We start from the raw sequence: 26,430 nt of genomic DNA on the forward strand, positions 1-26,430 counted from the left end.
GCCCTCATGAATTCTGCAAAGAATAGACCGAAACACCTATTTGTTACTAACCCCTTCATCACTGCTGCTCAAGTCATCCATGATAAAAATTTAGAGACATTCATCAAAGACTCCCTTGATAGAGTTGAGGTTCTACCAAGCAAAGAACTACAATCATCATCATCTTTCTCTCCACTTTCAGAGTAGGACCTACAATGAAATATCTCCACAGTAAAACCCTCAACCCTAAAGTCGGGCTTTACTACTCCTAAACTGAGAAAATCCTAACTTTAAGACATTCGGTATTCACAGAAGGCATTTAGGAGTCCTAAAGTAAGGTGTCCTAACTTTACTAATCCTAAACTGACAAAAATCCTAACTTTAGTACTTTCGGTATACACAGAAGGCATTTAGGAGTCCTAAAGTTAGGAGTCCTAACTTCTGTGAATACCGAAATGAGTAAGTGCCTTCTGTGAATACCAAAATGAGTAAGTGCCTTCTGTGAATACCAATATGGTAGTAAGTTTAGGATTTTCTTTTCAAGTTAGTTATGTGAATCGGGCCCAAAGTGTGTTACCACAGTCCAGTCTGCTGATGTTGAGTGCTTGCATGGCGGTCCTTCTGGTGTTGACTGGGAGCCACCTGAGGATCTTGTGGAGCATGCAAAGGGTGTGGAAACAGGTATATGAGACTGAGATGACTTGTTTCTTCATGAATTTCTTGCTATCCAGGATCATACTGAGGTTGTGGGTGTGGCATGTTAGGGCAGGGGTGGGTTGCATTCCACCGGTCGCAATGTGTCGTTCAATCATGATCCCAAAGATGAGGACTTGCGTCTTTTCCGTGTGGAGTTTGAGACAGTTGTCCTTCATCTAGTCCACAATGCTCCACATGCATCATGCACATGCATTTGTGGAAGTTGGCTTTGGTGGTGGAGGGGTATTAGGACTTTGAGAGGATAAGCTGGGTGTCGTCAGTGTAGTAGAAGATGTTGAATCTGCGCAATGCTCTGATGATGTCAGCCAGGGGGGTCATATAGGTGTTGAAGAAGGTGTGGCTGAGGGACAATCCTTGAGAGATGAACTTCTTAGGCTTCAGGGGGATTGGTGGGAAACCGATCTTTAGGGTTTTACTGGTGAGGAACAAGACTACCAGGATGTGATGGGAAACGTTGTCAAACATGGCATATATGTCCAGGAGGATGAGGACTAGGGTTCCTTTGCAGTCCTGGAGGGGTCAGATGTCAAATAAGGCTGTGATTAGGGCTGTGGTTAGCTCCAAATCCCGATTGGGAAGGGTCCAGGAAGTTGTGATCTTCTAGGTGTTGGCGAGTTGCTTGTTGATCTCTTTCTCAAGGATTTTCACTGGATAGGGCAGCAGAGACATGAGCCAGTAGTTCTTGAATTCGGCTGGGTCAGTGGATGCTTTTTAAGGACTTTAGCATGTTTCCAGTCCTCAGGGAAGGAGGCCATGGTGATAGAGGTGTTCAGCACCTTTCTAAGATTGTTGCCTATTTTTCTGTTTCCGAGATTGAAGATGTGGTGGAGGCAGGGATTTGTGTGTGCTCCTGAGTGCACAGAGTTCTTGATAGAGATATTGTCTTTCATGGTGAGGAGGTCCCCGTGCGTGAGCAGGAGTTCAGGATTTGTGTTCCTGGATATAAGCTGGTTGATGCTGTTGGCAGTGGAGGGTTGGCATTTGAAGATTGTTAGATCTGGGGGTCTCTAGTTGTCAATGGTTTTCACCTTTGTCCAAATAGGGACCCCTACTTCTAAGTCAGGATAAGGGGATTACACTCCTTAATAACCCCTGCTCACCCCCTTGGTAGCTTGGCACAAGCAGACAGGCTTATCTTAGAGGCAGTGTGTTAAGCATTTGTGAATATACACAGTAATAAAGTGAAAACACTACAGATGGACACAACACAGGTTTTATAAAAATAAGTATTCTTTATATAGACTTAGCACAAGACCACAAACGACAAAAATCCACAATACTACACTTAAGATTGCTTAAAAGATGTTTCAAGTTGCTTAGTTCAAGTTGATGATAAATGCGGCAAAGTTCTCAACAAAGTACCTGGATGCGAGAAGCAAAGTAAACAAAAGGCTTGCAAAAGGGGAGATGCGTTGGTTCCGTGGTCCGGGGAGATGATGCGTCGTGCCTCAATGCTTGCGCAGAGTAGGGGATGCGTCGTGCTTCTTACTGGTGAGGAGGTGATGCGTAGATTCTCGGCCTGCGGGCCCGTTGTGGTGCACAAGATGGCGACTTGATGCGATGCGATGATCCAGTTGTGATGTGAGAAGATGGCGCCCTTGATGCGGCGATGGGATGATGCCCTGGCAGCCTTGCGGCGACTCTGTACTTTAGAGCCACGACAGGCCCTGCGACACGCTTTTCCAGTGATGCGACGGCGGCACTCTCGATGGCGCCGCGCTTCTCCGGTGAGGCGACAGCAGGCAGGTTTGATGAACACACTCTTCCAGGGAAATGCTGCGAAGGCTCGCTTCTCCGGCGTTGCGATGATCGCTGCGGCGGCGACACGCTTCCCTCGATGCGCACTTTTCCAGCTCCCAGTAGCACGCAAGTGACTGGAGTCATAATTCAAAGCAAGGAAATTCAGGAGGGAGCTGGAGGTGAAGTCTTTTGGCCCTGAGACTTCAGCTGGAGGCAAGCACAATTCAAGCCCTTGGAGAATATTCTGTAGATGAATGAAAGTCCTTAAAAAGTTCCTTCTCCTTTCCCTTGGCAATGAAGCAACCCCTGCAGGTCAACCCAGCAAACAGCACACTGGCAGAGGGGCAGTCCAACTCCTGCAGCTTCTGTGTTCTGTGGTTCTTCTCCTTGGCAGAAAGGGTTCTTGTTCCAGAAGTGATCTAAAGTCTGTGGGACTGGGTCCCAATATTTATACCCCAAAATCCTTTGTTCTCTGAAGGCAGAGAGGCCTCTGCCTAATTCAAACTAGGCCTGGGCGAAGCACTACGCTACGCTCGTGGAGTTTGCGAAGTTTGCGCAACTTTGCACTACGCGAGCTGCACGTAGCACAGTGCGAACACGCGTAGTGCAGCGCTCATTTTTTGCTTGTTCGCGGTCCTGAACGTCATGTTCGTGACCGCGAGCAAGCAAAATGACATCCCGGCGAGATTCTCAACGCGAGGAGGTAAGGTTTCTCATTGTGAGTGGTTGTGCATGCTCGCGACCGCTCTCAATGAGAAACTACCAGTTCGCGTTGAGAAAGCTGCAGCTCGAGTAATAATCTACTCGAGCAGCAGAAAACTACAGCTCGCACTGTGCAAGATGCCGTTTTCAATGATTGCAGAGTGCCGGATGCTTGTCCGCACTGTGCAATCATTGAAAACACATCTTGCACAGTGCGAACATGCTACTACGCAGCTCGCGTAGTGCTACGTGAAGTTCGCGTAGTGCGAAGTGCACTTCGTGTAGCTTCACGTAGCGCGACTTCGCGAACTACGCCCACCCTTAGTTCAAACCAGTTCCTGAGCACTTTGTTTACAGGACTCTTCTCTTCCTTTCACTGTGAAGGGCAGAAACATCAGACGCCCAACAGGAGGTGGAGCCAGCACTAGGGAGGAAAGATACAGCTTTGGAGCACTCTGTTGACATGATTCCCCTTCTCCTTTCACAGTGCAGGGCAGAGACATCAGACAAGCCACAGGAGGTGGAGCCAGCATTGTGGAGGGAAGGCCTAGCCCTATTCAGGTCCCAGGTGCACACATACCTCCCATCTAGGTGCTGATCTCTCTATTCACCACTGGGCTGCCTCAGCCTGTCTCCTGGAATTTCCCCAGCCCTGTCACACACAAACGCAGACAAAGAATATACAAGTCAGCAGAGGCGGGCTCAAATGGTTAGGCAAGCAAATACCTACTTTCTAAAAGTGTTTTTTGCAAACACAGGTTATTAAAATAAACTTTACTAAAAGATGTATTTTATTATTCTGAGTTCAGGCATACTAAATTCGAATTTCTACCATGTTCCCTGAGTCAGTTAGGATTTTAGGAATGTAACAATCTTAACTGCCCATTCTGGCCTATGAGAACAGGTAGCCTTCAATAGTGAAAAACGAAAATGGATGTAATTCACTATTAGGAAATGCTACACACATCAGAACATGTCCTACCTTATACTTACAATGCACCCTGCCCTTGGGCCTACAATAGGGGTGTCTAATATGAAGCAAAGGGAAGGTTTAAGGACTGGCAAAGGGGTGCCCTTGGCCAAGTCAACATGGTAGTCACAGACTACCCATAGGCCTTGCAGTGGCAAGCCTGAGACACAGTTAACAAGCTGCTTCTATGGGTGGCACAGCCAGTGCTGCAAGCCCACCAGCAGCATCTGATCTACAAGCCCTGGGCACACATGGTACACTGTATCAGGAACTGACAGTAGCTCATATAAGCCAATCATGGAATAACCAATTAGTACATCAATTTATCATAGGGAGCACTTGCACTGTGGCACTGATTAGCAGTGGCACAGGGCCCAAAGCATAAATCCAGCAAAACAATATCAAAACAGAGGAGGTAATCCATCAAAAATGGAAGGGAGACTCACGCCAATGATGTCAGGTCTAACAAAGATTTCGTAGATGGCCGAGATCTTGTCACTGAAGAAGTCAGCAAAGTTGTTGCACAGTTCTTGGGAGGGTGTAATGTCATTCTCAATGGCTGCGGGATTGGAGAACTCGTTCACAATGGTTGCAAATTCCTTGCCTGTGATTTGCACTGGCTTCAATGTGGTCTGCTAGGGCATTAATCTTGGTTTCCTTTAAGAGGTGGTGGTACTGGTTGAGAGCGGTCCTGAAGGTGGGGGGGGTCATTCCGGCTTTTTGCTGATGTGCCACTTCCGTTCTAGTTGCCGGCAGTTGCATTTAAGGGAGTGGAGTTTCTCAGTGAACCAGCTTGCTCTTTTGATTGGTCCTTTGGCCTTGGCTCTGTTGGTGGGGGCAATCGTGTCGGTGTATTCTGTGATCCACTGGGAGAAGTTTTTTGCTGCCTGTTCTGGGTCATTTGTAGGGTTTGGGAGGTTGGAGCCGAGAACAGTGTTTCATTGATCTGATACCCTTTTCCACTCTCTGCACATGGATTTGGGTGGCATGATGCCAGAGTAGGTGGCTTTTGAGATGGTAAAGTTGAGGCTTTAGTAGTCGGACCAGGTGAGTTGTGCAGTGTGGCTGTACCTAACTCTGTCACTAGAGGTGAAGATGGGGTTGACCATGTGTCCTGTCATGTGGATAGGGTTGGTGACAAGCAGCTTGAGACCAATGTTGCTCATGCTCTTCAGGAGGTCAGTAGTGTTGGCATCACTGTTGTCCTCGAGGTGGGAGCTGAGTTCTCCTAGGAAGATGTAGTGCTTGGAATCAATTGTAAATACAGAAAGGAGGTCCAAGATGGCGTTGCAGAAGCTAGGTTGTGGTTCAGGTGGTCTGTAGGCAAAGGTGCCTCTGATGGTGCCTCCTCCATCTGTGTGGAGTTGGAAGTTGGAAGTTGGAAGTTGAGTTGTTCCATAATCGGGTCGGCTCGTCTATCGAAGTCATGGAGCAGATGGTGTCTTTGTAGTTGATGGCAATACTCCCATTAACATACTAATGATAGTTTCATGAGTCACACATGGACAACTTAAAAGCATTATTGCTGGATTTCTCCTGTGCAGAAGAATTTTTATTGAACCATGACATCACATCTTTTGTAATTGCATTTGTTGGATGCATTGTGTTAGTCACAGGCCAACTTCTTTAGTTTTTTTCTACATATATTTTTATAGACAATGGGAAAACGTTCTTGTTATATATACGCCAGTTCTTGTACCTACATTAACTATATTACAATGTTCTTATTTGTAGACATGCAAATATACTTTTGAAATTCTAATGGTTGATAGGGAGACTTAGTAAATGAAAGACAAGACTGATTCATCTACCTGGTCTCCTGGAGTGTGTAAAGCAGAGCTCTGCTCTTTGTTCTCTACTATGTTTCCAAATACTGCAACTAATTTGTGCACATTTTCTGGATCCAGATAGGCATAATTCATATCTAGATAAAAGACATTTCCTTTACACAGGTGTATTCTCACATAATGTCTGGTATTTCATGTTATGTATGTGATGTGTGGTGCCTGAGATTATCATGCATAAAATAGATTAGGTTCAGGTCAAAAACCATGGAAAAATGGGAACATTCCTAGAATGTTTTAATGAACACAAAAGAATATTTTTTTCATAGTGAAGAATTAGTAAATATATTTCACAGAAATCATCTTTTCTAATTGCTTTTTTTTACAGAGGAAGTGCCGTAGGGAGTGAGGTTACTTTACATACAGTAGCCATTTGGTCCTCCTTCTCTATAGAAAACTCCTCTCTTGACTTCTTGGTCATTTTGGATTTGGATTTTGCTGTATCATCCATTCTTGAAATGTTTTGGGAAAATAAAGTAAGTTAAGTTCAGAACTTTGCAAAATACTTTATGTTTGAGGGAGGTAGGCATTGCCATTTCTTTCTTATTTTGAATTTTTCTTCTTAATTTTGTTGTTGCTGGATTTACCTAGTGGTTTGACTAGAGGATGCAGGACAGGGCCATGTTTAGGATCAGTGCACTGGCACCATCATTTTGGGATGGTGAGATGTGGTTTAAAAGTACTCTGTTTTTCTTACTGTATGGTAATATTAGTGATTATACTGTGGTGTTTTACTGTTTAGGGCCTGATCTGCTGTAGGCGATGTTTTTGTCCTCTTTCCTTGACATGTGCCCCCCTCTATTTTGTGAAGCTAGTGCATATGATATAAGCAGCCATATTTTTTCATTCTCCATGACTTATGCCAAACTATCTGATGCGCTTGTTTACCATTTTGTGAAACCAGTGTGTATCTGATGGGCGACCATTTTGTTGTTGGCTCAATGCCTCCTCCCTCCTTGCAATGTGCCCTTCCATCATTTAATGAAACTAGTATATGAGTCTGATGGTTGAGTATTATTTATTTAATGCCAATTTTAAAAGCCTTCTGCTGGAAGCATTATATGGTAGGGCCATTTAGAGGCTTACTTATGTTTTTCCTTTATCATGTATGTTTCCTATTAATTTGCATATGGGCTGATTTTAAACTGTGTAGGACTTGGTTATTACTTTTAAGTAATTTGATCAATTGTTGCCAGTCTTCTTCTGGCAGTCATGAAGGTTCAATGGGCCCTAGAGATACACCACATATATTTTCAATTTTTTGGGATTTTTTTGACAAAGTATTGCCACATTATTTGGGTCCTTTGGGCCATGGTTATTATTTTAAATTATTTAATAGAGGTTTGCCAATCTTGTCCAGACTACCATAGAGTCCTGTAGACCTTGCATATATGTTTGTATGTAAGTACATGGTATTTCTACAGCACAAACCTAACCAGAAGTTAGCGTAGCACTGTACATGGTTAACTTCTTTACCGCAGCACAAATTCCGCAGCGGTGCGGGAGTTCTGAAGAGTGGGTGGGGCCACGTCACCAACAGACATGCACAGCACTATCAAGGTAGTGCTTGCGATGGCCATTGGCCGACGCACGCACACAAGGGGTAAAAGACAAGCATGAAGACAACAAATAACAGGAGAGAACGATCGGCTGTGGATGGTGAATGCATTGTGATGCAGTGTTCTATAAAGTGGTGTGTTTTTAACTCTTTCCTAAAACTGAAGCAGTGTTGGGGTGGTCCTGAAGGATATGGGGATGCAGCTCCAGATCCTGTATGCACAGGTGGAAAAGGCCTGCTGTCTTGTTTTTTTCTTTTATACTTCTCAGTCTGCAGTCTAAATGAGTCCTGGTTTCAGATGCACCTGAACACGGCCTGAGTAAGTCCTGAACCACAACGTGGTGTTCATCAGTCCTGGACCCTTGGTTGTGGTGCTAAAGGTGCCCAGATAACTAAATTCCAAAGTTTGGGACTTAGAACATTTTTAGCCTTCGAGAACGGAGGGAAGATTGGAACCAACCTGTTCATAGATTCACCCAAGGTGAATAACTGATTTTCCTGACTTTGTGGCTTCTCTCCTACATCCTTCTACGTAGCAGCAAATCCTGGCCAACGGTCCTTCTTCAATGGGTATCCGAGCTCCTGGAACTGTCTTCGACTACAGCCTCCTGCTGCATCTTACTATAGATTTTCGATTTCCATAAAAGTGAATAAGTCCAAGCATAGAAATCCTCTATGTGACATTGCCCAGCCACTCCCCAATGACAAAGCAGAATCCTCGAGCAATGCCTGCAGCCTTGCCCCATTGAACGTTACCTTCTCAGAACATTTTCAAAGGTAAGCCCTGACCTGCCCTAATCCACTTCTTGCATCTGATACATGCTCGTGATCAGCCATATTTCTCAATTTTGACCTGGTCTTGTGTGACTAGATGTCCACTGTTGGTACTTTGATCTTTTAGTAGCTAGATTTTACAAAAAAACAAAAAATGTATAACTTTGGTTCTACTGATTGGATTTATGTTGTTTTGGTGTCAAATAAAATTATACTAATTTTCTAAATTGGTGTGGAATTTTGCTTATGTTGTGTTTACCCTTCATTATTGTTGTGTCGCAGCATAAACACTTTACAATTTGCTTCTAATTTACCGGTCCATATTAAGGCAGTTTTTACTCTAATATTTAGGTAGGTTTTAATAGATTCTTCTCTAACTTATGCCTGATCTAACTAGCAGTTTACACCTTGGTGTATTATTGTTACTTGTTATGAGGAAATGTATTGCATTTAATTTGAATGGCCAAATCTGTCTTCCGTTCTATTTGTTTTTCCCTGCAAATGGACAAGTCTAAGACAGACACATATGTGATGACACTGGAAAACAACAAAGTCTTTGTTAAATGTGGCTTTTAGTGCTAACCAATTAGAAGTGAAGACGATGGGGCTTAAGAAGCAAGAATTTGTCAAGAAAGCAGCCAGGAAGAAGAAGTCTTTAACCACCAATGGAAAGAGCACTGTCATCAATTCATCAGTCTCTTTCAATCAAGGTCCTCAAAGTGATGTACCTTCTGCACCCTTTCCTCATCTGGAAAGCATGAGGATAATCTTTATTCGTCATGGCTGAGACCAGTGACACAGAAATGCAATTGTCTCAGCAAACCAAATCTTCACAGTGAACTCAACATAAAAAATAGTCTGCTGTGCATGATCGTCTGGAGGTGGGAGTTATGATTGCTGCAGAACAGGTTGTTGTGCCTGCTCTTACATCAGACACATAGTCTTCACCATATCTTCATATGTTCCTCTGAGGAAAAAGACCATTCCCAGTTTTCTTCATGCACCCTTTCAGATGAAGTTTGTATTGCTTTGTTCGCCCTAAGTTGGCAGGGTATGCTCAGATGTGAGTCCCTTGCTCACTTGGCCACTGGATTCAAGATAGCCTGGCTGATGAGGATTATGAATCCGAAACTGGTCCCAGGATGCTTGTTTCCGGTCCAGGGAAGACATGGCTTGGCAGTTCGGGCTGGACTGTTCCCATGAGGCACTGGGTCAGACTGATTTGCATATGGCCATGTCTGAACTGGGGTGGCTGAGTGAGCTAAAGAATGGTGATGGATTAAACCCAGGTCAGTTTACTCAGGTGAGTGTTTGATTTGCTCAAACGCTCCGTCCATCATCCTCTTTTGTATCGCTTTGTTCGCCCTAGGTTGGCAGGGTATGCTCAGACGTGAGTCCCTTGCTCACTTGGCCATTGGATTCAAGATAGCCTGGCTGATGAGGATTATGAATCCGAAACCCGTCCCAGGATGGGGTGGCTGAGTGAGCTAAAGAATGGTGAAGGATTAAACCCAGATCAGTTTATTGGGGGTGAGTGTTTGATTTGCTCAAACGCTCCATCCTTCATCCCCTTTTGTATCGCTTTGTTCGCCTAAGTTGGCAGGGTATGCTCAGACGTGAGTCCCTTGCTCACTTGGCCACTGGATTCAAGATAGCCTGGCTGATGAGGATTATGAATCCGAAACTGGTCCCAGGATGCTTGTTTCCGGTCCAGGGAAGACATGGCATGGCAGTTCGGGCTGGACTATTCCCATGAGGCACTGGGTCAGACTGATTTGCATATGGCCATGTCTGAACTGGGGTGGCTGAGTGAGCTAAAGAATGGTGATGGATTAAACCCAGATCAGTTGACTGGGGGTGAGTGTTTGATTTGCTCAAACGCTCCGTCCATCATCCCCTTTTGTATTGCTTTGTTTGCCCTAAATTGGCAGGGTATGCTCAGCCGTGAGTCCCTTGCTCACTTGGCCACTGGATTCAAGATAGCCTGGCTGATGAGGATTATGAATCTGAAACCGGTCCCAGGATGCTTGTTTCCAGTCCAGGGAAGACATGACTCTGCAGTTCAGGTTGTACTGTTCCCATAAGGCACAGGGTCAGACTGATTTGCATATGGCTATGTCTGAACTGTGGTGGCGGAGCTAAAGAGTGGAGATGGATTAAACCCAGATCAGTGGACTGGGGGTGAGTGCTTGCATTGTTCAACACTCCGTCCATCATCCCCTTTGGTTTTGCTTTGTTAGACCTAAGTTGGCAGGGTATGCCCAGACGTGGGTCCCTTGCTCACTTTGCCACTGGATTCAAGCTAGCCTGGCTGATCGGTCTCAGAATGCTTGTTTAGGGTCCAGGGAAGACGTGGCTTGGCAGTTCGCACTGGACTTTTCCCATGAGGAACAGGGTCACACTGATTTGCAAATGGCCATGTCTGAACCGGGGTGGTGCAGTGAGCTATAGAATGATGATGTATAAAACCCAGATCAGTTGACTGGGGGTGAGTGCTTGCATTGTTCAACACTCCGTCCATCATCCCCTTTGGTTTGACTTACTCTTCTTACTACTAACTGTATTGGGCCCTTTATGATTAGACAATCTACTGCATTTCCATTTACCATAGAAGCAATGATTCTGTGTGGGTTTCGGTTCGGTGTGGGTTTAGCGTCAAGATGGCGACTGCGTGAATGTTGAGTGTGCAGTTCCCACCCTTGTAGGCCAGAAGCTAAATATGGACAAGGAATGAGACTGGCCTTTGGAGCTGGATTTGGGCTCTTTTCGGGACGATTCGTGTATTTGCTGTCGGGCGCATTTTCCGTTCTTTTTGATCATACTGGCTTTCATCTTCTCAGGAGAGTAATGCCGCCGAAAGTGGTTAAGCTGCCCAGGGAGCGAGCGGAGAGCGGAGTAGGGAGCGTGACTGGGGAGTGCGAGGACTTTCCTCTTCGCAGAAGAGGCAGGCGGGTCGCAGTGGTGAAGACGCTACTCCAGCACTCAACGAGAAAGAGAAGGAGGAAGAGTGCAAGCCCAGACATCAGACGCAGGAGCAGCATTCCCTGGAGACGGCGAGAAAAACTTAAACAGACAACCGTTCCAGGGATGTACTCGGAAAAAGGGCTCCATGGCAGAAAAAAATTAGATGGGAAAGAAAAGCCAGACAACAAAGCTCAGCAAGAACGGGCTGTGAAGAAAAGCACTCATCGAACAGTGAGTAATTCGAATAATGGGGAAACTAACGAGACTTTGGCACAGACTAATTTAAAACATAATCATAATGATAAGCTGATTAATATCCCAAGTGTACTGCCAGATATTTCTGCGGGGGGAGCCAACATGACAGGGCTTCCCAAGATGCAAAAAGTAAAAATAGACTTGGGATTGTCTTGCTTGCATATGGACCCGCATATCATCCTGGATAATTTTAAAAATATAGGATCACCGGAGGTATACAAGTTTTATTCCCTTACTGATGACTCGGAAATCTCTCTAAGAAGTGAGCCGGGGTACTCAGGTCCCGATAACTCTAGAAAGGGGCCAGATAACTCTAAATATGAACCTGTGGCTCTGAGACAACGCTCTGCTGGGAGAAAAAAAACCAAAGAAACAGTAATGGGAAAACCCCTCATGCTAAAGGGTACGAGTCAGATTTTGGCCAAACCGGGCAACTGAATTGGGATTATCCAGGGATTCTTCTGGAACTGGAGACTAAGGGGGCAGAAGGCGGGACACAGAAGCAGACTACTGCAACATTTTCTGGCCCAAACATTAGCTCTGATACATCCCCTTCGATGGGTTTGATTTATTCAACCCTAAAACAAATGCAAATTGAAGCCCGACAGGAGCTGAAAAGGGCACATATGGCAACAATGAAGCTGCAGGGGGGTGACATAAGGAAAATCAATCAATCTTGTTCTGAGATTACTGAATGGGCCTCTGCACTGGAAGAGCGAGTAGTGGCACTTGAGACAGGGGCCGATGTAGGGGGAAACAAACAACTGGTAATGAGGTCAGAAAGATGGACGCCATATGGAAGCTTGAGGATTTCGAGAATAGACAGCATCACAACAATTTGAGACTGCTTGGGATCCCTGAAAATGCAGAAGGGGAGCACATTTGTGGCTTTGTGTTGCAGCTTCTCAAAGGGACCTTCCCGGAGTTATCACATTGGGACTGGGAGTCGGAGGTACAAAGAGTACACCGATTTCCCCTTATGTTGAAAAAAAAAGGGGTCAAGGGGCTCAAGATGACAAACCAAGAGCTATTTTATTTATTTTTTGGTAACTTTTTGTTGCAACAGACAATTTTTGATGAGGCTCGAACAGAAGCCAGGCGCTCAGAGGAGGGTCATACATTTTTTGTCAATCCAGAATTCTGACACACAACTGTGGAAAACAGATGGCAGCTTAGACTGTTGATCACCCCATTTCAGAAAGCCAGATGTGCAGTATATTTACTGAGTCCTGCTCACCTGAAAGTTATTCATAAAGGGGGGATCAGAGTGTTTTAACTCAGAAATCCAGGCTCAGAAATATCTGTAGGGAATTTCAGGTGCTTGGAAATGAGAACTTTTTTCCTGGTCAAGAACAATTGTCATTTCTTATAATTTTTTCGATCTTTTTCCTACTAATGTTTTTTTTTGGTTTACTGGCAGAGGTTGGTAGCTGCTTCGGGTGACAGCAGATGGAGGAGGCATCTCAAGGCTCTTCGGACCTTTTTTGCCAGGGTTTTGAGGGTGTGGAGGTGTGGGCTGGGGTTGGATCCTTAATTTTGGGTCTAGTGTGTAATAGGATGAGATCTTTGGGCACAAGGAATTGGCTGTCTTTCCACGGGGGAAAATGGGTAATGGTATGGTGAGGATTACTTCCTTGAATATTTGTGGTTTAAATAATCCAGGGAAAAAACGTAGAATTAATGACGACATCCAATATTTGAGAGCAGATTTGTGTGTCTTCAGGAGACTCACATTGAAGCAGGCCGCCAGAAAGTTGTGGAATTGGACAGATATCAATTAATTGCTAGTACTTCCCAAGGAACTCGAACACGGGGTGTTGCTATTATGGCACGAAAAGGGCTAGCCAAGTTTACACGCATAAACGCTGACAAGATGGGGAGATCGGTCGTGATTCAATGTGTTATGAGTGCTTGTTTTTTTACTTTATGCTCATTGTATGGACCCGTATTGGATGATCCCTCTCTGTACGATTGGCTGAGTACTGAATTAGTGGGCTGGCCTCTTATTATCTATGGTGATTTCAATATAAATATAAAATCACAAGCTGGCTTTGTTGATGAGAGAGCATATCAGGGTCATAAGCCCAAGGTTAATAAGTCTGTTGTTCACCTATGTGCACTGCACAAATTTTTGGACATTTGGGCTATGTTTAAATCTGGGGACCCTGGGTATACTGTCTTTTCTGCTCCACATTAAGTTCATGTTCGACTTGATTACTTTTTTGCTTCTCCATCAGTTGCACAGAAAGGTCAGATCTATAAATATCCAAGGGTTATGTCCGAACCCTAGTACTTTAAATAGCTACACCGAATAACTTACCCACCGTTTCTCGTTGGACAGTCAACAGTGCTCAGCTATCAGATAATGGATACTTGCAGCATATGAAGGTTTGGATTCCTAGATTTATAATCGAAAATGAGGGAAGTGATTAACCAGACATCGTGTGGGACTCTCTCAAGGCTGGGATAAGGGGGGAGACTTTTAAATATGCGTGGGCAAAGCAGAAAAAGAATAAAACTTTAGAACATGCTTTGTACGCTGAATTAATAGGATTCGAGGGTAAGCTAGTCGAGGCTCTGACGAGTGGTGGGGATATTGAAAAAGCACAAACTAGAGTAGGGATGGGGAAGTCCACAATAATAGAGATTTCAGCAAAAAAATCTGCTGGTAAATATATTGCCTGGTGAAGAGAGCTTTATGAAAATAATGAAAGGTTGGAACAACTACTAGCTAGACGCACAAGAGAGAGGATAGTACAAGGGGAGATTTTAGAAATTAGAGAACCTATTTTGGGCACTATTACAGATCCTGTAGCTATCTGTTCAGCATAACAGAGATTTTACCAGGATTTATATAATGAGGATTTGCACTTTGACGATTCAGATTTCTTGAAATATATCTCAGATCTTTCATTTGAAGAACTTAGGGCCCCATTAAGATGGCGGGCGGACTCAGTCCGCCCACCACCCTAACGGAGATCGGGACCACCCGCCGAAAGGGCGGGGGTCCCGACATTGGCATTAGGATGCGCCCGCCACAGTGGCGGGCGCATTCCTCAAGTTTACATTGTGGCGGGCGGTGCTCACGGCACCGCCCGCCACAATGTGAAATACAAATGCACGCATTTGCATAATCAAAGCGGCAGGCACCGCGCGGTGCCTGCCGCTGCGATTATGCAAATGCAGGGGGGTACCACAGGTACCCCCCCGTGTGCCACCCCCCTATGGCCGTCACTCTGGGGGCCCACAGGGGGCCCCCGCAGCAATCACCGCCTGCCTTTCCGTGGCGGCATTGCCGCCGCGGAAAGGCCACTAAATTAAGCCATTGTAATATGGCTGGCGGTGTCCATTGGACACCGCCACCATAATAATCTATTACCGCCGTGGTCGCAAGGCGATCGCGGCGGTAAAGCGGCGGACGGTCTTTCCGTCTCCCATTGTCCCCTTCGCCATCCTAATCAGGCGGAGGTGAAAACGAGAGTGGTTGTCGGGCCGATTGCCTCCGCCTGGGTGGCGGTGGCCACCGCCACCCTGGCGGAGGCAATCCGCCCGATATCCTAATGGAGCCCTTACTTTGGAGGAAAAAGAGTCTCTTCAGGCCCCAATAGTGGAGGAGGAGATAAGGGGGCGGTCAACTCCCTACCAAGTGGGAGAGCGACCGGTACACACTCAATCCCTGGGAAATTTTATAAAGTGTTTATTGGGTTGCTGAAAGAGGTAGTTACGATTGCTCAAGCGGGTGGGGAAGCTCTGAAATTTTGGAGATGTGCTAACAAAGCAGTTTTTCCTAAAAAAGACAAACCCACCATGGAGCTAGGGTCTTATCGCCCAATTACATGAATTAATAGCGACATAAAAATATATGCTAAAATCTTAGCTAGCCATTTATCTAAAGTGATTAAGAGACTGGTTTCCCCCTTCCAACATGGCTTTGTCCCCAGTTGCAACACCACTTATCATATTTGAAGGACAATTGCCCTCTTTGATGCATCCAAAATCGCTGGAGACCCTGTGGCTTTAATCCTGCTCGACGAGGAGAAAGCCTTTGATAGGGTCTCCTGGCTTTTTTGTGTGGGACATATTAGATAAAAATGGACTAGGACATGGGTTTATTAAGGCGGTCCAGACCATGTATCGGAGTCCAGTCGCCTGTGTGGCTGTAATGGGAGATATGTCAGAGCCTGTCTCGATTTGTCGCGGAACACACCAAGGGTGTCCTTGCTCACCCCTAATGTTTGCATTGTACATCGACCCCCTTATTAGGAAGATCCTGCATAATACGAGTATTGTTGCAATGCATAATAAGGGGGGTGATACTAAAAGTCTGCCTTATGCCGATGACTTGGCCATTATAGCTCCTAATCCTTCTCAAGCTATTATAGAAATCGAGAGGGAAGCTGCAAGTTTTGGTCTGCTTTCTGGATATATACTTAATCAGAGCTAAACCTTAATAGTAACAAATGGTTTTGTCCAGCTAGATGATCCTAGGGTGGTCTCTAGTGCAAAATATTTAGGGGTGGTGATAACAGCAGAGGTGGGGAATATCGTGGACTCAAACTTAGGTCCCTTACTTTGGAAATCTAAAATTGACTTCACCCGAATAAATAATCTCATGCTCACATTAATAGGGAGAAGCAACGTGATCAAGATGCTCTTTCGTCCTAGATTATTGTACTTTCTCAGGGCCATACCTTTAGAAGTAGAAAGCTGCTGGTTTCAATCTTTGAATCAGCTGGTATCTTGGTTTTTATGGGCTGGGCAAAAGCTCCCGTAGGGCCCTGAAATTTATGACCTTGCCAAGAGAACGAGGAGGTTGGGCGGTCCCCAATTGTCAATTATATTATTGGGCGGCGAGACTTCAACAAATAACAACAATATTATTTTCAGCTGAAACTAACCTAGAAGTAGGGGATTTGGTATCAATTTATGAATTGATAACGGGTGCTGAAGCTCGTGGATGCCTTTTACTGCATATTGAATATGGATATTTTAAAAGAGTCAGATTTAAGGTTCTTTTGGGAACATTTAATGTTTGGACAGCCGTTCTGAGGAGATTGGGATTGGTAGGATAAATAGATATACTCCTGTAGTGGATAATCCTCTGCTCCCAGACATTTTTAGGGATGGTTACATGTCAGTTTGGGTACAGAAGGGGGTGAGAGCTATCACAGATTTGGTTGATGCTGGATGGATTCTCCCCTTTAATATAATAAAGGAGAAATTTGGTATTTGTAACATACATTTTTTAACGTATTTACAAATTAGGGATTTTTGGGTAAAAAAAAGGGGGGAACTGCAGGCTTCAACCGGGTTGAACTAGTTGAGTCAATGCCAAAATCCTCTCTCCCCATCACTAATATATATATACAGTTAAATAAAGAAATGGGGGTCGATTGACAAAACATAGTACTCGTTGGTCAGAGCTTCTACAGATGCAGATGGGAGACTGTGAATATTCCCTTTTTTAGCACAGACATCGTTTATTGCCGCTATGCTAAAATTGTGGTTTAATCTTTACATTACTCCGGCAAAGATTGCTACATGGAGAGGGACTACAGGGACTTTCTGTCTGCTGTATGGCTTCTATGCAGCCAATCTCATTCATTTATTTGCCGACTGTCCCAAATTGGGAAATCTAGTAATGGAGGTAGGTAAAATACTTGAAGCTCAGCTAGGCTATCCAATTCCTATTTCATCTGGCCCATTAGTCTTAGGTATATGTGATCGGGAAATAAAAGGGAGTCATCAGATATTCTTATTCAAAGCTCTAACTATTTTTAGACTCTGTCTGGCCACAGCATGGCTGAATATCGAACCACCTACCGGACAGCAATGGCTGAAGAGATTATTAGCCATATAACGATCCGAAAAAGCTGTTTACGAGTGTAGGGGCAATAAGGCTAGGAAGAGGGGTAGGGAAATTTGGGCCCCAATCAAACAGTGGCTAGAAGGGCTTCAGGCAGAGGAAGCTCAGATACACTGGCCGCTCTACCTACAGTATCAGTGCTAGTAATATTGGCTGTACCATTTCTATCTTTACAATTGAAATATGATTCTTTGGCTTTCTCTTTCTTTTAGCTTTTATTCTCTTTATTTATCTATTGTATTTTTGTATTTGTACTTGGATCCAATCTTAGGGTGGGGGGAGGGGAGGAAGGGAGGGAGGGTAAATGACGGGAAAAAAATGTCCCCAGCTTTGAAATGTATGTATTCCTTGTTCTGATGAAATAAAAACATTTAAACAAAAAAAAGAAGCAATGATTCTTTGATAAAACCTTCTCTGCCAATAGGAAAATTAGGGTGGCAAAAACACCACATTAGCTGTCCATTGATGATCAATAATTAACAGCTAACTCAAATTTGAGATCAGATTTAGGTACACCACTCTGTAGAAATAAAGAATAGCAATGAGAAGACTCAACCTCCTGAGGAAGTAAGTCGGACTAGAATTTTGCAGACCAAATGCTCTGTAACACCATTAGAGAGCAAGATAAGTAATACTTGAAGTTCTGACAGCACTCGCTTATTCGCCCTACAATTTATTTAAATCATTTGTAGAATAGCATAGCTCAAATGGAGGAATCAACAAGATTCATTAATAGATTCAGGCATGTATTAGATACATTTTGTTATAGAATTAAATAGTCGAAATGTATTACTATAACCAATCTTTTGAGAATTTAATTTAAGAATATCACAGATTAAATTAAAGCACTAAACATTTAGTCAAGGCTTTATCAGATGGTTACTATAAAAAAAAAAGCAGTTTACAGAGTTAGAGTCCCACTACCATTACAGCAAAAGGATAGTTAGTTTGTATGACAGCTCAAATCCTATGAGGAAGGGGAAAGAGTTCAGATTTAATGGCCATTAAGGGCAAGTCTATTAGCACAGAACAAAAGAAATAAACGAAAATGAAAAGGAAATGGTTTGGTAAAGAAAGTTTCAGTCCATCAGCTACCTACTGTAGCATCAGCAAGCAGTCCAAAAGTAAGAGGATAGTTATTAGTAATCATCAAACATTGTTCAGCATAGCTTTGTCTCGCAAGAGGAAAAGAAAAGTATGGTTTTGACAAGAAGCAGAGATCAATGGAGTTGCCCTTCTTTTAGGGTTTCTCCTTTTATACATTCTCTAATGAGATACTGGTGATGTAGCATCACACCACCATCAAAAGACTGTCATGTTCCCAGATTCAAAGAATGTCACCTAGTACACTCGCCACAGTGAGATGCTTTCCCATGCTGGTCATGGGAAACTAAAGATTTGAAAGTCCACATAGGCCTAACATCTAACGAAAAATTAAATACAAAGTACCCATCTATAGCAACAGTTGAAATCCTGCTCCCACATTAATATTTCCCTGTGAACATTGAAGAAAAATTTACGAACATCGAAAATGATACCTGTACAGAACAAATAAAGCAACATTTCACTCGTTGTAAATGAACAATTGTATTTGGTCAGGGGCAAGGTCAGCTTGAGGGAAAAACATTTTCAAAAGAGCCTTTGAGTTAACATTGCACTTTTTAAATGAAAAAAACTCTAAATCAATATCAATTATAATGCAATACACCATTACAAATAGGGAATATGTAGAACCTTCACCAGTTATTATTAGATGAAAATAGCCAATGTTATAAATACCCTACTACCACAATTGTTCTCAATATTCATGTAAGCAAATATTTTCTACATTCATACTACATTTATTTTTCACTTCTCTTTTTTTTTTTTTTTACATTTTTTTATTGAAGAGTTTTTATTTTTCACTTCTCATAAACTATAGAATCTCTTGTATTATTATGCAAAATTTCAAGATCCTACCTAATTTCTACACATTTTTGCACCCACGTTTCTAAATAGTGGGTTCTAATAGAACATTAGAAACATTATGCCACTTTATTAACAGCACAATTTCATCAGAAAAACTTTAATAAACAACTTGTTCTAAAGAAATTCTCCTTAGTACCACTCGTTTATATGTATTAGTATTGCTTTTAGTACATACGGGCAAGATGGCAGACGCGAGGGCGTCCGTGTGAGCAGCAGCGACACTGGTCTTGCCATTCTCCACTCCTCAGTGACATTTTTGGGACCTGAACGGACCTAGGCATGTCGTTCTTCAAAAGTTAAAGCATCCGTCTGAGACCAGGTTTATTAAATTGAAAATCAAAACTGACGTACCCAGAGAAGTGCATCCGTGATGCGGCGTGATCTCTGGCGGAACTTTCAGCGCTCGCTCCAAGTAGCGTAGAGGCGGTCCGTTGATGGTGCAGGCGTCCTCGGGCGCTACGGGATCCAAGAGCAGTTTAGCTAGGGCGGAATCTCTCGTACGGCCGAGGTGAGCAGACTTACGAGATCCACGCCTCCCTCTTTGCAAACGAATCGACGGGTGTGGAGCAGTCGAGGTGAGATGGCACCAAAGAGCCTAAAGCCGAAGACTTGCGCAGTAACTGCGGCGGCTCAGGAACAGATTCAGAAGGGGGGCAGCGTTACACCGAAATCAAATCAAACTAGAAAAGATCCCGCGCAAAATAAAACTTCAATTGCAGATGGTACAGGGAACTCTACAGTGGGAAGCTTAGAACCTCATTCTGGTCAAGCGGCGTCAGTATTACCTACATCACCAGTGCATTCTGGGCCATGTAGTTCTAGTATGGGTGCTACTCCGAAAATGCATGGGATTTTAATGAAAAAGCAGAAGAATGCCATCGATAATAAAGGAGAGAAAGCCGAGCAACCACAAATCCAACAAAAAGTGTCATTGGCGGATAATGCTCCAGTAATGTCCAATAATTCTCAATCATCTAATGCTCACGCTGATATGGAGTGGACTGTCCCCCTTGCCTTGAGGAAGGAGACCGGGATTGGAGAAGAATGTTCCCTGATGGCACCTTTACAAGACCGCGATGAGAGTTCGGGATTACAGGCATCAACACCAGTATTAGCACAGTTGGAGTCGGATGTACTGAGAAATAAAGTCCTATTGCTGCCGGAGCAACTGCAATCTGAGGGGGCTCCACCTCCTGAGGCACCCGAGACATTTATTCTGCAAGAGGATGTGGATTCAACTGATTCTGCAGGTCAATTCTACTCAATGTCGGATTTATGTACAGCCTTGGAAATTGGTAGCCTCGACGGAGAAGGTGTTGGAATTGAAGAATGGGGCGATGACGCGAGCAGCAAGAGTGCGCACAGCTCCCCACAGGATTCAGAGTGCGATGCAGATGGGTTTCAGGATAGGCCAGACTGGGGTGCTTGGGAACATACGGTACTCACGATTCAGGGCACTAGTATAGAACCCTCTTCAACTCCCCCGGCAACTAGTCTCGAGGGCTCAGCGATCCCGGAAGTGACTTTAAATACATTATATGAGGTAATGCTTCAGCACCGGGAAGAGACTAGGACAGAGAACCTGCGCACTCAGGGGGCGGTCCGTCGCCTCCAAAACAACTTACGACGGGTCGGCAAAACCGGCTAGAGTGGTCGAAGCGGAATCTCGGATCTCGGCAACAGAGGACTCAGTGACCCATCAAAAAAATCAGCTATCATCACTAGAGGGGTTAAAAGAGGAGATCAATTGGAAATTGGTGGACCTGGAAAATAGATCACGCAGGAATAACCTGCAAATTCTAGGTGTTCCTGAAAGGAGCGAAGGGGGAAACGTCAGACAATTTGTAATTGACCTCTTCTCAGAGGCTTTTCCAGAACTTTCCCAATGGAAATGGGACATAGAACTTCAACGGGTTCATAGATTCCCATTTCAAAAGAATGCTAGAAATTATTTGAATGCTAAGTCTAGGGCTATGTTGATTTGCTTAAACAATTTTCCTGCCAGGGAAGCTCTTTATGATTTAGCTAGGCCGGGTAGGAAACCTAGGGGGAAAGGCCTGGATTTCTTCGTCCGTCCCGATTATTGCCATACCACCGTTCAACAGCGCTGGCAGTTTCGACAGTTAATTCCATCTTTTCAGGCGAAGGGTGCCCAGGCCTTTCTTCTCAACCCCTCTAAATTGAAAGTTATATTTAAAGAGAGATCATATTTTTTAACATCAGAGGGGGCTGCCAAAGAACTACTCAGTTAATTTTGATTTTGTTTCAGGATCTGTTGGTTGGGAAATATCCCTTTGTTTGTGCTTGTGTCTAGGATATTAAGGACTGCAACTTTTGGAGCTAGGCTGGCATATTTGATGTTGCAGTACTGATCTGGTTGTGTCACTTTCTAGCCATTTTTCTGTTTTCATGATATCATGATATTATTATTTCTTTATGGGCATTGGACAGGCTTTCTAGCTGGGTTTATTATAGGAGATTGAATGGCGAGACACACCAGTTGCACCTCACATCATCACTACTAGGGACTTTTTAGTCCCTTTGCCCTTCTATGGGAGGGGGTGGGGGGATTGGGGAGGGAGCAGGGTAGGGAGGAGGGGGGAATGGTGGAGGGAAGTGGGCAAGCTAGGTCAGGCAAAAGGAAGTTTGACTAAAGCTAAAGCAGAGAGTAACTTTTTCCATGGTGAGGCTTTTCATTTGAATATTAGGATGAATTCAAATGGATGATGTTTGCGGTAGATGGAGGGGGAATTGGGCTAGTAGTTTTTCTGTTATACTTAGTATACCTGTCTGGGTTGTTCTCTCTACTCTATGTATAATTAATTCGGAACCTCTATGTGTATATTGTACACATTCTCTCTGCTTTATTTATTTCTCTGATTTTTGTATTGAATATGTAAATAACCTGACCTGCTTGCAATAAAAAAGAAAACAATAAAATATATATATTTTTTTAAAGTATTGCTTTTTGTATATGATTTCTTCATCTTGCATTTTAAAGCACGTTTTTAAGGTGCTTTTACTTTGCTTGTCTCATTTTTATGTGTCACTGTGTCTGACATGTGCAAAGTGCACTTTCAGCTTTTCATGGCTTTAATCAGTAAATGTGTTATGTATTATGATTGTTTAAGTCTTGTACCATCAATATTAAGGCCAGATAATTTTGCAAGTTGCATCCACTAAACACGCATAGTGATTGACCCAGATCGTCTTAACAGGTCTTGTGGGGAAAAGGAGTGTTCTGCTCAAGACCATTTTGAAAAAGGCATCTAATCGTGCTTTTTAAATCACATTTCTATGTATATGCTAATAAGCCATATGCCCTGAAAAGATGCTCAAGAAATACTCCATTACTTTCAAGATGTTGCAAGTAAGCATAACCCTCTTCAGTCTCTGTGTGAAGTCAGGTGACTCCCTCAGTATACAGCAATGATCCAAGTAGCTCACAAAATACAGTAATTTCAGTACCAAGCATCACTCTACCTTTTGCTCACCAGTAATCAGTAATGTTAAAATCAAACATTAGAGTGCATAGTTTTCCCACACATACCCATCACTGGCATTGATGGTCGATTTACCATTTGTATGTAATACCCAACAACATTTTCTAAAAGCAACATTTTTTTGTGCTCAGAACAAAAACATTGTCTTATTAGTCCTGGCATTGAAGGGAACTACTTTGTGTGCACATGTGCTCCTTGCAAAAGAATAGAATGCCATCAATCACAGTGATGATAGCCAATGACTAAAATTGGGTAACCTATTGCCTCATGCTCTGTGCAGTAATGGCTAGAAGGGAAAAATGGATGACACAGAAACAGACTAATGGATGAAGAGGGATGGCTGACAGCCCCAAGATGTAAGTATTTATATATGTTTCATAAAAAGCGAAAGGTATTGGCTAATTACAGACCTATAAACAGCCTTTCAGGAAAATAATCAGCCTCCCAGGTCACTGATGTACCGGCGGATTTGACCAGTGTATTCTATGGCCAACCCAGCAGTGACTCCGAATTCTTGGTCATACCATAATAGGTATGGGTCCATATATACTTAATATAATGTACTTTACAATTGCATCAAATTTGCCAAAAACATAATCAACTAATACAGTCATTAATATTCATGAAAAATAAAAAACAACTAAGTGATAAAAAGATCCACAAAAGTGATCATTTATCAGAAAAAAAATTGATGTAAGGTTTTTTTCAGGATTGTATGTCCTAGAAATTAATATGCAAACCATAAAGCTATGAATACTGTGCACTTTGTTTATTTACTGCACAACATTGTTAAACATACACATCTAGGGCCTGATTCACAAAGGAAGTAAACATTTTTAAGTACTTTTACAACATTTTGGTTACCCATAAAATCGGAGGGTACATTTATTTCAAAAGTGAAACTTCCATGTCTCTAACAAGGAGAAGGGTCTAGGGAAATATATTCTTCAGTAATTTACACTTTTGAATACGTTTATTACTTTGGCTGCTCAACCAAAACATTATGCAGCATGGTCTTTTTTAAAGCTACATTCTCCTTAATATGCTTTCTTTGTTAACCTTCCTTTTATCCACTTCAGGTGTCATGCATATACCTTGCACACCTCTCTATAATTCCTACTGTTTTTTCCAGCCAACACCTTACCGCCTTTGTTGATTTTCTCTTATTTTCCTCTTTTGTTCTCTTACTGTGGCATCATCAACCTCTCCATTAAACCTCCTACAATACTCCTGCCCATGCCTCTGTTCTTCCTTCAATCAATATTTCCCTTTCCTAGCCTTTTCCTTATTATGAAAACGCTTATAGTGTTCAATTTGATTGTATTCATTTTTAAAATGTTGGAGTAGACTGTTAGACCTGGCATCCTTGGTGTGGTTTCCTCTGTCTTTTTGCCTTCTAACCTTCTGTTTTGATAACTTAATTTTGGCTTGCTTTAGGATTGTGGGCACTTTACCACTGCTTACCATGCTTTAGTTCATATGCTCTGTACTCAAAACATGGTAACATTTCTTATCCATAATTAGCATATTTAATGTATTTATAATTCCCTAGTACAGTGCACTATACGTGCCCAGGGCATGTAAATTAAATGCTACAAGTGGGCCTGTAGAACTGATTGTGCCATCCACTCTAGGTTAACATTTGGATTGCCTTAAGATATGTTTTAAGTATCATTTCTATTTGGGAAAAGATAGCGATTTGGAGTTTGGTGTCTCTGGACATTAAAATTACAACTCATGGTGAAGTCGGGTTTTACATTGTCAGTCTTAAAATGCAATTTTTAGGAATTCTGCATTTTCTTACGTTAACTATTATCTATTTGTATTTAATCATAAAAATCCGAATCTCATTTTCTACATATTGGAAATTTGTTGTTTTGGTCTTGTATTACTCTAATAAATATTCTCTATTTTACATGCTTTTGTTGTGTTACTGTAATTAAAGTGTGCACAAATACTTTACACAGTGCCTCATCAGTTGAGCCTAAATGCTCTCTGCCAACTTAACAGAGGGTGAGCACGGGTTAAATTAGGGTGCGTATCTGATTTACCCAGACTAGGGTTGTGACTCCTGCTTGGACAGGGTGTATACTCTGCCAACCAAAAAAACTCAATTTCTGTCATATACTTTCCAAAATTATATTTCAACTATTACTAGCAAATTAAGTTAAATTTAAAATGCAGTTATTTGGCATTTATATTTTACCTACTTTAAATATTTTAATTTAACATAAAAATTATTTCCAAATGGGTTTTTTTAAGTCCCTATCTGCCTCATTGTCTATGGAAGGATGTTGCAGTGTCATGGTTGGCCATGTGTGGTTGTGGAATTTCTCCATCTCTGAGCTGGATTACATTTAAACTGTTTGGTCCTGGCTGCATTATTTTTCAAAGTGCAGTTTAGCAATAGGAATGGGCTTACTCTCTTGTTGTTTGCATGTCACTCCCTAAACCACTCCTGGGACCTCTCTAAACTCCTACTTACTTCTCTCTCAACCCCTCTTATTTAGTTATAAGTGTTCCCCTTTGTTTAGCTACTCCCCTTCATGTGACTACATTCACTCATAAGGGCCTGATTCTTATGCAGGAAACAGCATTTGCTCTGTCCAAATCAGATTGGGAACATGTCTTTCCGACTGACTTGGAAAAATTTCCGAATTACCGGGTATGATCTGAGTTAGGCATTAGGGACATCCCAAACTGACCCCAACAGCATTTGGAATTACCATGGCGTACGGACAGCCATTCCGAATCGTGCCATCGAAATTAGAACTTGGGGGCCCTCAGTGGCCCCCCCTGCACCGAGAGCCTTCCCAATCGGGCCCGTGAGGGAATCAAGGGGTCCCCCCTTATCAGCCCTGCACTGTGTGGCAGGCACCATGAAATACCCTCCATAGGGTGCCCAATTTTCCCCAGCCACCCCTTTCTTCATTGGGAGCCTATACATCCAGTCGGAACAAAGGCTCTCATTAAAGGCAATGGGAGTCCAACCAAATCATATCCGGAAGCATCCGGATGCATTGTACTCAGTAGGTTGGACTCTCCTGATCAGATTTGGTCAGAAACTATTCCCAAACCCATTCGGTTGGGAAGCTTTCCAAACCGTAGTAAATGTCCATGTGTGAGGGTTTCTCCATAGAAAGGATAAGCGATATGGAGGTGGAGATTTAGTTATTTTAATTGCATTTGTTAATAACACATAGAACTAAAGTGACACTATTTGAAATATTGCACAAAATGCATTTTGTGAATTAGGCCATCAATATTTATCAGTCAACGGACTCCCTGATTAGTTAGAGTTATCTAGGCAGTAATTCAAAATGACTTTGATGCGTACTGTTAAAAATAGTTATAAAACATTTTAAGAAAAACTGTATGGAAATGATGCAACTTATTTCTTATGGCATTGTCCAGAAGAGAAGATCTGTGGAATGAGAAGAAAAAAATGACAATATTTGTGAGCCAAGGTAACTATGGTGCACAAGGTAACTATGGTGCACAAAAAGTCACATTAGCTAGTATCCAATTAACAAAAGCCAATCTAATACCACTGATCCCAGTCAACTAGCTACAAGTACCCTGAATGATTG

Source organism: Lissotriton vulgaris, chromosome 8 (genome assembly GCF_964263255.1).
Source record: "Lissotriton vulgaris chromosome 8, aLisVul1.2, whole genome shotgun sequence".
NCBI lineage: Eukaryota > Metazoa > Chordata > Amphibia > Caudata > Salamandridae > Lissotriton > Lissotriton vulgaris.